The sequence below is a fragment of the Rhinichthys klamathensis genome, unplaced genomic scaffold, assembly GCF_029890125.1.
Source record: "Rhinichthys klamathensis goyatoka isolate OS25496 unplaced genomic scaffold, OSU_Roscu_1.1 h1tg000192l_1, whole genome shotgun sequence".
Lineage (NCBI taxonomy): Eukaryota > Metazoa > Chordata > Actinopteri > Cypriniformes > Leuciscidae > Rhinichthys > Rhinichthys klamathensis.
The window spans coordinates 2190944-2204154 of record NW_026606718.1 but is presented as its reverse complement, the minus strand read 5'-3'; the positions used below and the strand labels follow the sequence as shown (position 1 = coordinate 2204154).

General features: G+C 41.3%; 11 non-coding genes across 11 annotated transcripts; all 11 read right to left on the bottom strand.

The window, feature by feature from the left end:
* Positions 1 to 3628: 3628 nt before the first annotated feature.
* On the bottom strand, positions 3629 to 3702 carry trnat-ugu (transfer RNA threonine (anticodon UGU)). The gene has a single exon. It is a non-coding gene; the product is annotated as a tRNA-Thr (tRNA).
* A 173-nt stretch (positions 3703 to 3875) lies between these two features.
* On the bottom strand, positions 3876 to 3949 carry trnat-agu (transfer RNA threonine (anticodon AGU)). Its single transcript has one exon. It is a non-coding gene; the product is annotated as a tRNA-Thr (tRNA).
* A 474-nt stretch (positions 3950 to 4423) lies between these two features.
* trnar-ucu (transfer RNA arginine (anticodon UCU)) lies at positions 4424 to 4513 on the bottom strand. The gene is given in 2 exon segments: positions 4424 to 4459; positions 4477 to 4513. It is a non-coding gene; the product is annotated as a tRNA-Arg (tRNA).
* A 188-nt stretch (positions 4514 to 4701) lies between these two features.
* trnat-ugu (transfer RNA threonine (anticodon UGU)) lies at positions 4702 to 4775 on the bottom strand. The gene has a single exon. It is a non-coding gene; the product is annotated as a tRNA-Thr (tRNA).
* A 173-nt stretch (positions 4776 to 4948) lies between these two features.
* trnat-agu (transfer RNA threonine (anticodon AGU)) lies at positions 4949 to 5022 on the bottom strand. The gene has a single exon. It is a non-coding gene; the product is annotated as a tRNA-Thr (tRNA).
* A 752-nt stretch (positions 5023 to 5774) lies between these two features.
* On the bottom strand, positions 5775 to 5848 carry trnat-ugu (transfer RNA threonine (anticodon UGU)). Its single transcript has one exon. It is a non-coding gene; the product is annotated as a tRNA-Thr (tRNA).
* A 173-nt stretch (positions 5849 to 6021) lies between these two features.
* On the bottom strand, positions 6022 to 6095 carry trnat-agu (transfer RNA threonine (anticodon AGU)). The gene has a single exon. It is a non-coding gene; the product is annotated as a tRNA-Thr (tRNA).
* Positions 6096 to 6677: 582 nt separating this feature from the next.
* Positions 6678 to 6767, bottom strand: trnar-ucu (transfer RNA arginine (anticodon UCU)). Its single transcript is given in 2 exon segments — positions 6678 to 6713; positions 6731 to 6767. It is a non-coding gene; the product is annotated as a tRNA-Arg (tRNA).
* A 188-nt stretch (positions 6768 to 6955) lies between these two features.
* trnat-ugu (transfer RNA threonine (anticodon UGU)) lies at positions 6956 to 7030 on the bottom strand. Its single transcript has one exon. It is a non-coding gene; the product is annotated as a tRNA-Thr (tRNA).
* A 173-nt stretch (positions 7031 to 7203) lies between these two features.
* Positions 7204 to 7277, bottom strand: trnat-agu (transfer RNA threonine (anticodon AGU)). Its single transcript has one exon. It is a non-coding gene; the product is annotated as a tRNA-Thr (tRNA).
* Positions 7278 to 7815: 538 nt separating this feature from the next.
* Positions 7816 to 7889, bottom strand: trnat-ugu (transfer RNA threonine (anticodon UGU)). The gene has a single exon. It is a non-coding gene; the product is annotated as a tRNA-Thr (tRNA).
* Positions 7890 to 13211: the final 5322 nt, after the last annotated feature.

Genomic DNA, 13211 nt, shown 5'->3' with positions numbered 1-13211 from the left:
GGGTACTGGAGCAAGTGGTGGTGGTTCCTGGAAGTGCATTGGATGCAGGCCAGGCTTATCCAAAAAGGCCACACACTCTGATGTGTACCGAGCCACACGTTTTAACCACTCCTCACTGTGGTTCTCCCTCAGCTGTCCGATGATCCTCACTGGGCCATTCCCCATGCCCCTCTCACGCAACAAGCAAAGAACTCGAATGTCACAGCCATACCTTGGAAAAAAAGTATTTATTCAAGTATCTTATTATCATGTATCTAATTATTGTAAGAATTATTTATCAAAAAAGGTAGCATATGAGTGAACATGACTGCAACATATTTACTTGCGTGTGAGGATGATCCTGAATTCAGATCGATGGGCCAGGTCCAACTGTTGCAGCACAGCATGACTCCAGGACAGGTAGCTGGTTCTACACCTGGTACGGATCAGGGTCTCTGTCACCAGGTTGTAGTATCTGTCAATATCTAACACCTGTCGTACTCTCCTGTGCAGACCACCACCACACAGCTGATACCTGGCACAGACAGGGTTAGAACACTGGAGCCACACCTTCCATAGCCTATATGGCATCCAGAGCAAGAGCCGCTGTGAAAAAAATCTATCAGGTGCTGGAGCTTGGTGGTACAACAGGGCTGTTGGTGGGGGGTGATACCACAACTGCAGGTTTTCACGCAGCTCCAGCTTACCTTTTGCACCAACCTTAAAAAGTGCTTCCGACACCCACTTCTGGTCCTGCTGTGGCATTGTCTGTGGCCACAGTAGTGGGAGATCCGCAGTGTCTTCTGGCTGAGATGAGACCTGCTGATATTATCAAAAACACTGGTTTAAATAAAATCTAAGAGAGCATTAAATGACAAAGGCATGTTTATATTTTGAATGACATCTTACTGGGCTCCTCACAACAGCAAACTCAGAATTAATCGATGGTGTTGCTGTTTCTTTGGACCGTTGTGATCTCTGAGCTGGAGGAAGGAAGAGGAAGACTTGATGACAGGCCGATGAGGTTTGGGGGATGAAGGAGGACGAGGATCAGAGAATGTGGAGTGCTCTAATGTCTGTGGAGTCAGACGTTATGATTAATATATTAAGGGGATTGCATTTTTTATTAAATAAAGTTATGTAGTGATAAAGGGATGATGTCATTATATAGTCATGATGTCTTTTATATTAACCTGAGAGGTTTTCCTCTGGATGCTCAAATTGGGTTTTGCTGCTGCCACATGTGAGCCTCCAAACCTTGACTTTTCAAACTGAAAAGTTTTGTCATAGTCAGTGATAACAAAACCTGCAACACTATAGGAAAATGTTGAGATGTTTCAATGTCTGCAGTGATACCTGCAGTAAGGTCTGCTTACCATTGACAATGTCAGTTTGGGTTTCTTTGCAGGATGTGACACATCACTGATGGAGGGTGTGCTTTGGGCAGGGGTGCACTGTGATGCATCCACTGTGACTGGTGGATTAACCAGTGACACATGCATTAAAATGTACCAGACACATGATATTATACACTCCTCATAATGCCTAATTTTAGATATAAAGACACATTGATATTGCAAACACATCTATCTAGTTATGCAACTTGAACTAGGCTAATTGAAGTTACCTTGTGAAATCCACAAAAACAGTTCTGAGCTTCCCTCAGAAGGGTGGTCTGGCCCCTCATTTGCAGAGGCCATTTTTCTATCTGTGAACATAAAGTGTAGCTATGACACTGTAGTCCATGTTATCTCAAAACAGGCATAAGTCATCATAATTATATCAATATTACATTGTATTTACATTGTAAATAATTACTTATCCATACACATAAATACAAATAGCACAATGTATTATCATCATACAAGTTTATTAGTTCACCCATGAATCTAGCTGCATAATTTACCTTCTGATACAACTCATGCCATCTTTTTTGTCGGGGAGAAGGTCTATTCCCCTCCCTAGATGGCCAAACTCCTGTTCGGGCAAAACTCTCCAGACGCGCAAGCCAGTCAGCATCGCTCATGCCTTTGTGTGACTTAGTTGAAGCCATGTCGTTGCCTGAAACAATACAGAACATGTTAAACTAACTGCCATTGTAGCCCGGCAACACGGCATTAACCCTACTGTTGTGTTAATTTCATGTTAGCTAGTTTTGAGTTCCTGGTCCAAAATGACCGCCACATTATAACAGTTTATAAATCCAAAATAATGCATACTGTATCATCACCTAATGTTGTGATAGATAGATATAGATCTTTTTGTAAACATTACAAGTTTTGAACTTCTATTTGCTATTTATGGCCTGTATGCCTCATTGACCTGGGCTCATACAAATTGCTTTGTAGTAAAACGCATAATGTATGGACTATTTTGACTATAACAAATTCTAAGATTAAACATTGTGTTATTTCAACTGTGTCCATGTGATAAAATGAACATGTGCCTGAATTTAATTTTATATACTTATTGTATTCTCATCCATTCACTTATGACTGGTCATTTTTTAACACAGGAGTATAAAAGTTAAACAAACACCCAAAAGTTAGACATTATCCAAATTTATTTTGTGTTACATTTTATGCCAGTGTTACAGTAGACTAGTACAATGAGATTTATTGTACATTGATTTATCCATGTCCTATGAAGTAACAAACACTATCAGATATGTTATTTTACTAGTTAATCCTATCAGAAAAAAAATATAAGTTAACGTTACTGACAAAAATGTACAATTGCCAAGCTTGATGATAACGTTAGCTATAGCTAACGTAACGTTACCTATACAAAAAAAAAAAGGTTTGCTTGCTGACTGAAGTTACACAAAGTCAGACAAAATCGGATAAAACTATTTACATTACAAATTGAGCTGCGGCAATTATACCCTATTACTTACACAATGACAGTTAACGTTAACTTACCTGATCTATAGGTAAGGTAGTTTTACGGAGCAATCTTGCTATTCCTAAAATACAGAAAACGTTCATTAACAATAAATACAATAACTATAAATAACATAACGTTACCTGAGCGGAATATAAATAACAGCGGTGATGTTTATGCTCAACGTGCGGTGATTGGTGTATGAAAAATGGACATTGCCATTTCATTGGACGGCCAAAAAAGAGAATATCAGCGGAGATTGGACGGAATCTGCTCAAACTCAAAGATGGACAAAAATGGACTATGTGCGGTGATTGGTCTATGAAAAATGGACCTTGACATTTCATTGGACGGCCAAAAAAGAGAAAATGAGTGGAGATTGGATGGAATCTGCTCAAACTCAAAGATGGACAAAAATGGACTATGTGCGGTGATTGGTCTATGAAAAATGGACCTTGACATTTCATTGGACGGCCAAAAATGGAGCTCGTAACGTAATTGTTTTTTTAAAGATGGAGCTCGTCATTGTATTGGATAGATTTTACAGACGCACGGCTGTCAGGTACCGCCACAGAGCCCACGTGACTGTTTGGCGGTGCCACGTGATGGTTTTTCATCTGGGCATTTGCACATCCAACAGTGTAATGCTATACACTCTGCGGGCAGAAAAGGCAGGTCCTCGAGCCTCTGCACAATTGAAACTCGATTCAAAGTCCCGAGGCCCTCTGTCCAAGAACGATCCCAAAGAGCAAAGCCAAAGGGGTAGAGGCACCGCTGGGATTCGAACCCAGGATCTCCTGTTTACAAGACAGGCGCTTTGACCAGCTAAGCCACGGCGCCTTGCTGCCAAGACATGTTAGCTCAGGACACTGTCCTTTAACAACAGCTCAGGGATGGTTTGCAAATGGAAGCAACTGCAAAGGACACCTCGGTTTCACCCTTTGTGGTCAGTTCTCAGAAAAGCAAACGATTGCGAGGGTTCACGGCCTTGCGACACACACGGGTACCGTCAAAGGCACCGCTGGGATTCGAACCCAGGATCTCCTGTTTACTAGACAGGCGCTTTAACCAACTAAGCCACGGCGCCTACCTCTGCTCCCTGCTGCCAGAAGGGCGACCCAGAGGAGCAAAACATAGAGAAAAAAAGATGCAAATCGGGGACCAGGCGCTGGATAGCATGAAATAGTTTGTTGACAACTGCGTGGGGGGTGGCCAGCTAGCCTCTGCGTTTGTTGGCAAAGCCGTGTTCAGCAGGACTCCCAGAACCCACGTCACACATGTTTATGGAGCTCCATTCACAAGAGCTGCAAAGACCATCTAAGCTACGGGAAGAGAAAGGAAGTCTGGCACCTCTCTGTGGTGACGGCCGGTCCTTGTGTGCAAGAGCCAAGAGTTTTCGGTAAGCACAGGTAGTGGTAAACAAAAAAGAAAACATTTTGAAGCCTTTCGACTACATTGACATTATTTGAAATGAACACGTTGAGAACAAGAGGCCTCAAAAGCTTTCTGTTACCCGAGGGCAACACTGTGCAGTATGGGGTTGACAAAACGGCAAAAGTCACGACTCTGGTGGGACTCGAACCCACAACCTTTGAATGGCCTCATTTTGCAATCTAGAAGTCCAATGCGCTATCCATTGCGCCACAGAGCCCACGTGACTGTTTGGCCGGGCCACGTGATGGTTTTTCATCTGGGCATTTGCACATCCAACAGTGTAATGCTATACACTCTGCGGGCAGAAAAGGCAGGTCCTCGAGCCTCTGCACAATTGAAACTCGATTCAAAGTCCCGAGGCCCTCTGTCCAAGAACGATCCCAAAGAGCAAAGCCAACGGGGTAGAGGCACCGCTGGGATTCGAACCCAGGATCTCCTGTTTACAAGACAGGCGCTTTGACCAGCTAAGCCACGGCGCCTTGCTGCCAAGACATGTTAGCTTGGGACACTGTCCTTCAACAACAGCTCAGGGATGGTTTGCAAATGGAAGCAACTGCAAAGGACACCTCGGTTTCACCCTTTGTGGTCAGTTCTCAGAAAAGCAAACGATTGCGAGGGTTCACGGCCTTGCGACACACACGGGTACCGTCAAAGGCACCGCTGGGATTCGAACCCAGGATCTCCTGTTTACTAGACAGGCGCTTTAACCAACTAAGCCACGGCGCCTACCTCTGCTCCCTGCTGCCAGAAGGGCGACCCAGAGGAGCAAAACATAGAGAAAAAAAGATGCAAATCGTGGACCAGGCGCTGGATAGCATGAAATAGTTTGTTGACAACTGCGTGGGGGGTGGCCAGCTAGCCTCTGCGTTTGTTGGCAAAGCCGTGTTCAGCAGGACTCCCAGAACCCACGTCACACATGTTTATGGAGCTCCATTCACAAGAGCTGCAAAGACCATCTAAGCTACGGGAAGAGAAAGGAAGTCTGGCACCTCTCTGTGGTGACGGCCGGTCCTTGTGTGCAAGAGCCAAGAATTTTCGGTAAGCACAGGTAGTGGTAAACAAAAAAGAAAACATTTTGAAGCCTTTCGACTACATTGACATTATTTGAAATGAACACGTTGAGAACAAGAGGCCTCAAAAGCTTTCTGTTAGCCGAGGGCAACACTGTGCAGTATGGGGTTGACAAAACGGCAAATGTCACGACTCTGGTGGGACTCGAACCCACAACCTTTGAATGGTATCATTTTGCAATCTAGAAGTCCAATGCGCTATCCATTGCCCCATAGAGGCCATGTGACGGATTGGCCGGGCCACTTGATGGTTTTTCATCTGGGCATTTGCACATCCAACAGTGTAATGCTATACACTCTGCGGGCAGAAAAGGCAGGTCCTCGAGCCTCTGCACAATTGAAACTCGATTCAAAGTCCCGAGGCCCTCTGTCCAAGAACGATCCCAAAGAGCAAAGCCAACGGGTTAGAGGCACCGCTGGGATTCGAACCCAGGATCTCCTGTTTACAAGACAGGCGCTTTGACCAGCTAAGCCACGGCGCCTTGCTGCCAAGACATGTTAGCTTGGGACACTGTCCTTCAACAACAGCTCAGGGATGGTTTGCAAATGGAAGCAACTGCAAAGGACACCTCGGTTTCACCCTTTGTGGTCAGTTCTCAGAAAAGCAAACGATTGCGAGGGTTCACGGCCTTGCGACACACACGGGTATCGTCAAAGGCACCGCTGGGATTCGAACCCAGGATCTCCTGTTTACTAGACAGGCGCTTTAACCAACTAAGCCACGGCGCCTACCTCCGCACCCTGCTGCCAGAAGGGCGACCCAAAGGAGCAAAACATAGAGAAAAAAAGATGCAAATCGTGGACCAGGCGCTGGATAGCATGAAATAGTATGTTGACAACTGCGTGGGGGGTGGCCAGCTAGCCTCTGCGTTTGTTGGCAAAGCCGTGTTCAGCAGGACTCCCAGAACCCACGTCACACATGTTTATGGAGCTCCATTCACAAGAGCTGCAAAGACCATCTAAGCTACGGGAAGAGAAAGGAAGTCTGGCACCTCTCTGTGGTGACGGCCGGTCCTTGTGTGCAAGAGCCAAGAGTTTTCGGTAAGCACATGTAGTGGTAAACAAAAAAGACAACATTTTGAAGCCTTTCGACTACATTGACATTATTTGAAATGAACACGTTGAGAACAAGAGGCCTCAAAAGCTTTCTGTTACCCGAGGGCAACACTGTGCAGTATGGGGTTTTTTGAAGCCTTTCGACTACATTGACATTATTTGAAATGAACACGTTGAGAACGAGAGGCCTCAAAAGCTTTCTGTTACCCGAGGGCAACACTGTGCAGTATGGGGTTGACAAAACGGCAAAAGTCACGACTCTGGTGGGACTCGAACCCACAACCTTTGAATGGCCTCATTTTGCAATCTAGAAGTCCAATGCGCTATCCATTGCGCCACAGAGCCCACGTGACTGTTTGGCGGTGCCACGTGATGGTTATTCATCTGGGCATTTGCACATCCAACAGTGTAATGCTATACACTCTGCGGGCAGAAAAGGCAGGTCCTCGAGCCTCTGCACAATTGAAACTCGATTCAAAGTCCCGAGGCCCTCTGTCCAAGAACGATCCCAAAGAGCAAAGCCAACGGGGTAGAGGCACCGCTGGGATTCGAACCCAGGATCTCCTGTTTACAAGACAGGCGCTTTGACCAGCTAAAGCCACGGCGCCTTGCTGCCAAGACATGTTAGCTTGGGACACTGTCCTTTAACAACAGCTCAGGGATGGTTTGCAAATGGAAGCAACTGCAAAGGACACCTCGGTTTCACCCTTTGTGGTCAGTTCTCAGAAAAGCAAACGATTGCGAGGGTTCACGGCCTTGCGACACACACGGGTACCGTCAAAGGCACCGCTGGGATTCGAACCCAGGATCTCCTGTTTACTAGACAGGCGCTTTAACCAACTAAGCCACGGCGCCTACTTCTGCTCCCTACTGCCAGAAGGGCGACCCAGAGGAGCAAAACATAGAGAAAAAAAGATGCAAATCGGGGACCAGGCGCTGGATAGCATGAAATAGTTTGTTGACAACTGCGTGGGGGGTGGCCAGCTAGCCTCTGCGTTTGTTGGCAAAGCCGTGTTCAGCAGGACTCCCAGAACCCACGTCACACATGTTTATGGAGCTCCATTCACAAGAGCTGCAAAGACCATCTAAGCTACGGGAAGAGAAAGGAAGTCTGGCACCTCTCTGTGGTGACGGCCGGTCCTTGTGTGCAAGAGCCAAGAGTTTTCGGTAAGCACAGGTAGTGGTAAACAAAAAAGAAAACATTTTGAAGCCTTTCGACTACATTGACATTATTTGAAATGAACACGTTGAGAACAAGAGGCCTCAAAAGCTTTCTGTTACCCGAGGGCAACACTGTGCAGTATGGGGTTGACAAAACGGCAAAAGTCACGACTCTGGTGTCCCGAGGCCCTCTGTCCAAGAACGATCCCAAAGAGCAAAGCCAACGGGGTAGAGGCACCGCTGGGATTCGAACCCAGGATCTCCTGTTTACAAGACAGGCGCTTTGACCAGCTAAGCCACGGCGCCTTGCTGCCAAGACATGTTAGCTTGGGACACTGTCCTTTAACAACAGCTCAGGGATGGTTTGCAAATGGAAGCAACTGCAAAGGACACCTCGGTTTCACCCTTTGTGGCATTAAAGATTAGTTTTGTTTTTAATTGGTATCATCATCTTCTTTGACTCAAAAATATGTGCTATAAATCTTCGTAATTTTTTTTTTTTTTTTTGCTCTTCTGACAGATTTGTTAGAGGAACTATATGCCACAGTATTGTAAAGCAAACACATTAAGAACAATAAAGTTACAGGTCCTTGTAAAGACTATGAGTAAAATTCAAACAATCGTTATACGGGATTTATGTTTGGACAAAAGGAAATACAAGAGGTAAATTTACTTCAACCGTGTGTACGGGGTATAAGAGGGTTGAAAAGCTGTTTATAATAAACACACATAAGTGTGCAAATGACGGTTCTATTACGCCGATAGATTTAGTCATCTTGTTCAGACAGCAGATGATACTGTTTCACAGTATGTATGTAGGACTGTCTGTTTTTAGGTGAAGACTTTTCTTAAAGAGCTGTCAACATTTTGCGTTTTATAGGAATAAATGACAATTCATTTAAGTAATAGTCTTTCTGTTTGAGAATATTTGACTAAGCTGATACTTTGTTTAGGTCGACTTCCCCCATCTATCTATGATGTGGTCTATATATGCTGTTTTACACTTAAAACCATACGGCAGAGTCACATTTGACTATTGCCCTGAGAGATGCGTATTCATTAAAGCATGAGGCTGTTAAACAAAGTTCCACACTTTGGTAAATCCTGCAGATAAAATTGCACAAAAGCAAATTCTAAAGGGTCAAATTGTTAAAGAAAAAAAAAAGTAAATACAACATGAGCCATTTAAAACAGATACAGAAGCCCTCTCTTTCGATCTATTGCTAAAGTTTAAGAATAAAATGCTGTTTAAGAACAGGATAAGAAAATTACACACATTTAAACCGATATTATTTTAGGTCTGTCTACGAAGAGGTCACAAGACATATAATAGGACCAACATGAAAAGTGAGACTTGATGTTTTTATGTTACATACATACAACTGTTACACTTAAAACAAAACCTATCGATTAGCTATATTATGAGTCAAGGTGTCACAGACACACAATTCGTTATGTTTGTCTTCACAATCGGGGATTCTTTAAGAAAAACAGTATGTGTCCATCATCAGTGTATACCAAATTTGTTTAACATATCTTCATTTTCCACAATTATAAATATTGATTAGCAACAGCTCAATGGTTACCAAATGCTAGTGAAGAGATTATCTACAGAATGTCACTGGCACATTAGTTAGCTATTAGTGATAGTGGCCCTGGTATCGTCACATCGCAGTGAGTACACATATAAACCACAAAGTTTTGACTATGAAGCCAGGCCAAAAACAGAAAACGGTAATTAGTTGTAGCAGTATGGAGATTGAGTTATGTTCTTTGATTTTGCAAAGAACATAACAGCAGCATTCTTATTGTAATGTCGGGTGTGATTGTAATGCTTGTGTGGTGTTTTCTTTACACTTTCCCCATCGATGTCTGTTTCCCATGTCATGTTAGTGAACTCTAGGTCTTCTCGCCTTCTATTTGGTCATAAGTGACAGTATTCACATGAATTTGCATGATTTAATAACTTCGAATGCTGGGTGTTATATCCATATCTGTGTTACACAACATATTTTCAACACAAGCTGTTTATGTTGAGCGTAAGCATCGGTAAGTGTCAACATGTATGGAAAAGACCATTGTGTTACAGCAAAACCACTATCGGTGGAATGATATTGTAATGTATAGAGTTTTTTGCATTAATAAATTAACTTTTAATTAACATTACCTCATTGTTTCTTGACATATGTTTATAACCGTGATCCAATTTTCACATCTCAAAGAATCTTACAGACGGAAAATGTTTATCCAGAATTTAGACTACTGTTAAAAAAAAAGTCGACGTGTAGGGATATATACAATCGCTACATTGTATTTAATGTCACTATAGAGACAATTTAATGCACGCTTCAGGGGCTGAACTTTTAACATCTTAATCTTTGGTAAAAGTTAACTTAAAGTCTGCACAAAAAGAAAAAAGAAATTCCATCCTTTCTAAATGCATGTTATGGATCTATTGAGAACAATTCACCAGTGCCTATGTTTTGACCTTGTAATGTTTAATCAAATTTGTTGGAAAATCAAAAATACATGTAGGCTTTACTCAACTTTTTATGTCAACAGGTTTTACGTAGATGCCACATTTAATTAACATTGTTTATTTCAGTAAACTTAGCTATAACATTGATTCAATTTCATTTAGTGGAATCAGGTTAACATTCTTAATTTTGTCCAAAACTATTAAGTTCAATTATCCTAAACTGTTATATCCAAGGCATGCCCAAAGTAGTTGTTTTTATTATTATTAAAACCACTTTAATTATTGTTAGCACATCCTCACCCCCGGTCTACACTTTACCACAATGGTAACCTCCAAAAACACTAACACACCAGAAACTCTTTTAAATATAATCATAAAAGAACATTAAACATTGACAAGTACCAATTTTTTATCCTGATGAAAATGATGGGAAGGGGGAAATCCTCTTCCTAGTTTTCTATATTTGCTATATTGCTATGGGTATGTAATCTCAATCCAAATGGATTGAAAAGAATCGTGTTGGATTAACTCCATTTACTTAAGTATATTGAACAAGCATCAAATGTTATTTTTGGTATACTGAAACATGAAAATATTGAGTTAAGTCAAACGCAACTGTTTCAAGTCAGATTAACGCAATGTATTGTGTTTGAATGAGAAAGCTAATACAACCGTGTTAAATGAATTCTTTTTTTTTTGACTGAATTCTCTCCGGCGACATCAAGGACTTGTTGTTTATGCAGGACATAGTTATTTATGGCTTCCTGAAGACCACCCCCTCCAGCGGGGGGTTATATTATCCGCCCTGATAATCTCACAGAGCTACACAGAGCTCTGGTGACCTGCTGACAGAGCTGCCCTAACAGGAGAGTACATGTTCCAGTGTGGACATCTCTACTAACATCTCAGCGATCAAAGGAACATTGTCTGATTGCTACATGGACTGCCAAATACCGCTTCAACATTCCCCTATACCTGAGCATGACACAAATTGCGCTTCTTCGACTAATAACACTTTGGAGGATCAGACGCATAAACCTAAACTTCAGAGTGTTAATGCACAAGACTTGGACGATTGTGCTGCAAGGACTCAATCACATGACATTCCAGGAACTATCCGAATCTTTCAACATCGAATAGGGGACAAAGTTTACACCATCCATGAAGTTTTGTTCTAAAAAAAAAATCTAAAAATTTCTAACTAAAGGCTTGATGGAGCGCGACTGCCCGCTGAGTTCTGAAGATGCTGCGCATAAGCCTACAGTGTACGAGTGCGCCCCGAGCAAAGAGTGCCGTTTAAGAGCTACAATAGACTGTATGTTTGAAGATTATTTTAGAGGCCAGATGGTTGACTTGATGCATAAGATCATCGATGGTGCGTGTGATTCGAATAATGACTGTGCGGGAGATACCAGACGTGTAACAAATCTCAAAAATGAAATGATTGTAAGAGGCCTAACAAATTCGTGGCATGATGTTACGATTGTGTGTCTTAATGCCAACGAGCCAGTCTGTGTAATTCTCAGAAAAGTTCTGGGTGTGGTGTTTGATTGTAGTAACGAGTTTGGAGTTCTCTGTATGTGTACGTTTGTAACAGATCTATGTGTGTCACTGTTTTCAAAAAATGAGAAATTATGTGACGTCGGTGAAATTATTGAAACTTTAGTCAGCTTCATCCTGGAGCAAAACATGATAGCATGCCGCGATTTCCTATTCTGGCTCGATCACCTGTAAATGGAGTTATTGTTTTACTTTATGTATATGTAATTAATGTTGAAATAAAAGGTTTATCCACTTAAGTCATCATTCTTACGTGACCGTGTCTAAGCTAAAAATGGTATTATACATATTGATTCTTGTAGAGTAATAATTTAATGATCTTCATTCTTTGTTTTGCTGCATTTTAAAAAATACTACATGATTTAAAAGATTAAATATTTCAGAGATCCTTGGAGATTATTGTAACGGTGTACGGGGGTGGTCTTCAGGAAGCCATAAATAACTATGTCCTGCATAAACAACAAGTCCTTGATGTCGCCGGAGAGAATTCAGTCAAAAAAAAAAAGAATTCATTTAACACGGTTGTATTAGCTTTCTCATTCAAACACAATACATTGCGTTAATCTGACTTGAAACAGTTGCGTTTGACTTAACTCAATATTTTCATGTTTCAGTATACCAAAAATAACATTTGATGCTTGTTCAATATACTTAAGTAAATGGAGTTAATCCAACACGATTCTTTTCAATCCATTTGGATTGAGATTACATACCCATAGCAATATAGCAAATATAGAAAACTAGGAAGAGGATTTCCCCCTTCCCATCATTTTCATCAGGATAAAAAATTGGTACTTGTCAATGTTTAATGTTCTTTTATGATTATATTTAAAAGAGTTTCTGGTGTGTTAGTGTTTTTGGAGGTTACCATTGTGGTAAAGTGTAGACCAGGGGGTGAGGATGTGCTAACAATAATTAAAGTGGTTTTAATAATAATAAAAACAACTACTTTGGGCATGCCTTGGATATAACAGTTTAGGATAATTGAACTTAATAGTTTTGGACAAAATTAAGAATGTTAACCTGATTCCACTAAATGAAATTGAATCAATGTTATAGCTAAGTTTACTGAAATAAACAATGTTAATTAAATGTGGCATCTACGTAAAACCTGTTGACATAAAAAGTTGAGTAAAGCCTACATGTATTTTTGATTTTCCAACAAATTTGATTAAACATTACAAGGTCAAAACATAGGCACTGGTGAATTGTTCTCAATAGATCCATAACATGCATTTAGAAAGGATGGAATTTCTTTTTTCTTTTTGTGCAGACTTTAAGTTAACTTTTACCAAAGATTAAGATGTTAAAAGTTCAGCCCCTGAAGCGTGCATTAAATTGTCTCTATAGTGACATTAAATACAATGTAGCGATTGTATATATCCCTACACGTCGACTTTTTTTTTAACAGTAGTCTAAATTCTGGATAAACATTTTCCGTCTGTAAGATTCTTTGAGATGTGAAAATTGGATCACGGTTATAAACATATGTCAAGAAACAATGAGGTAATGTTAATTAAAAGTTAATTTATTAATGCAAAAAACTCTATACATTACAATATCATTCCACCGATAGTGGTTTTGCTGTA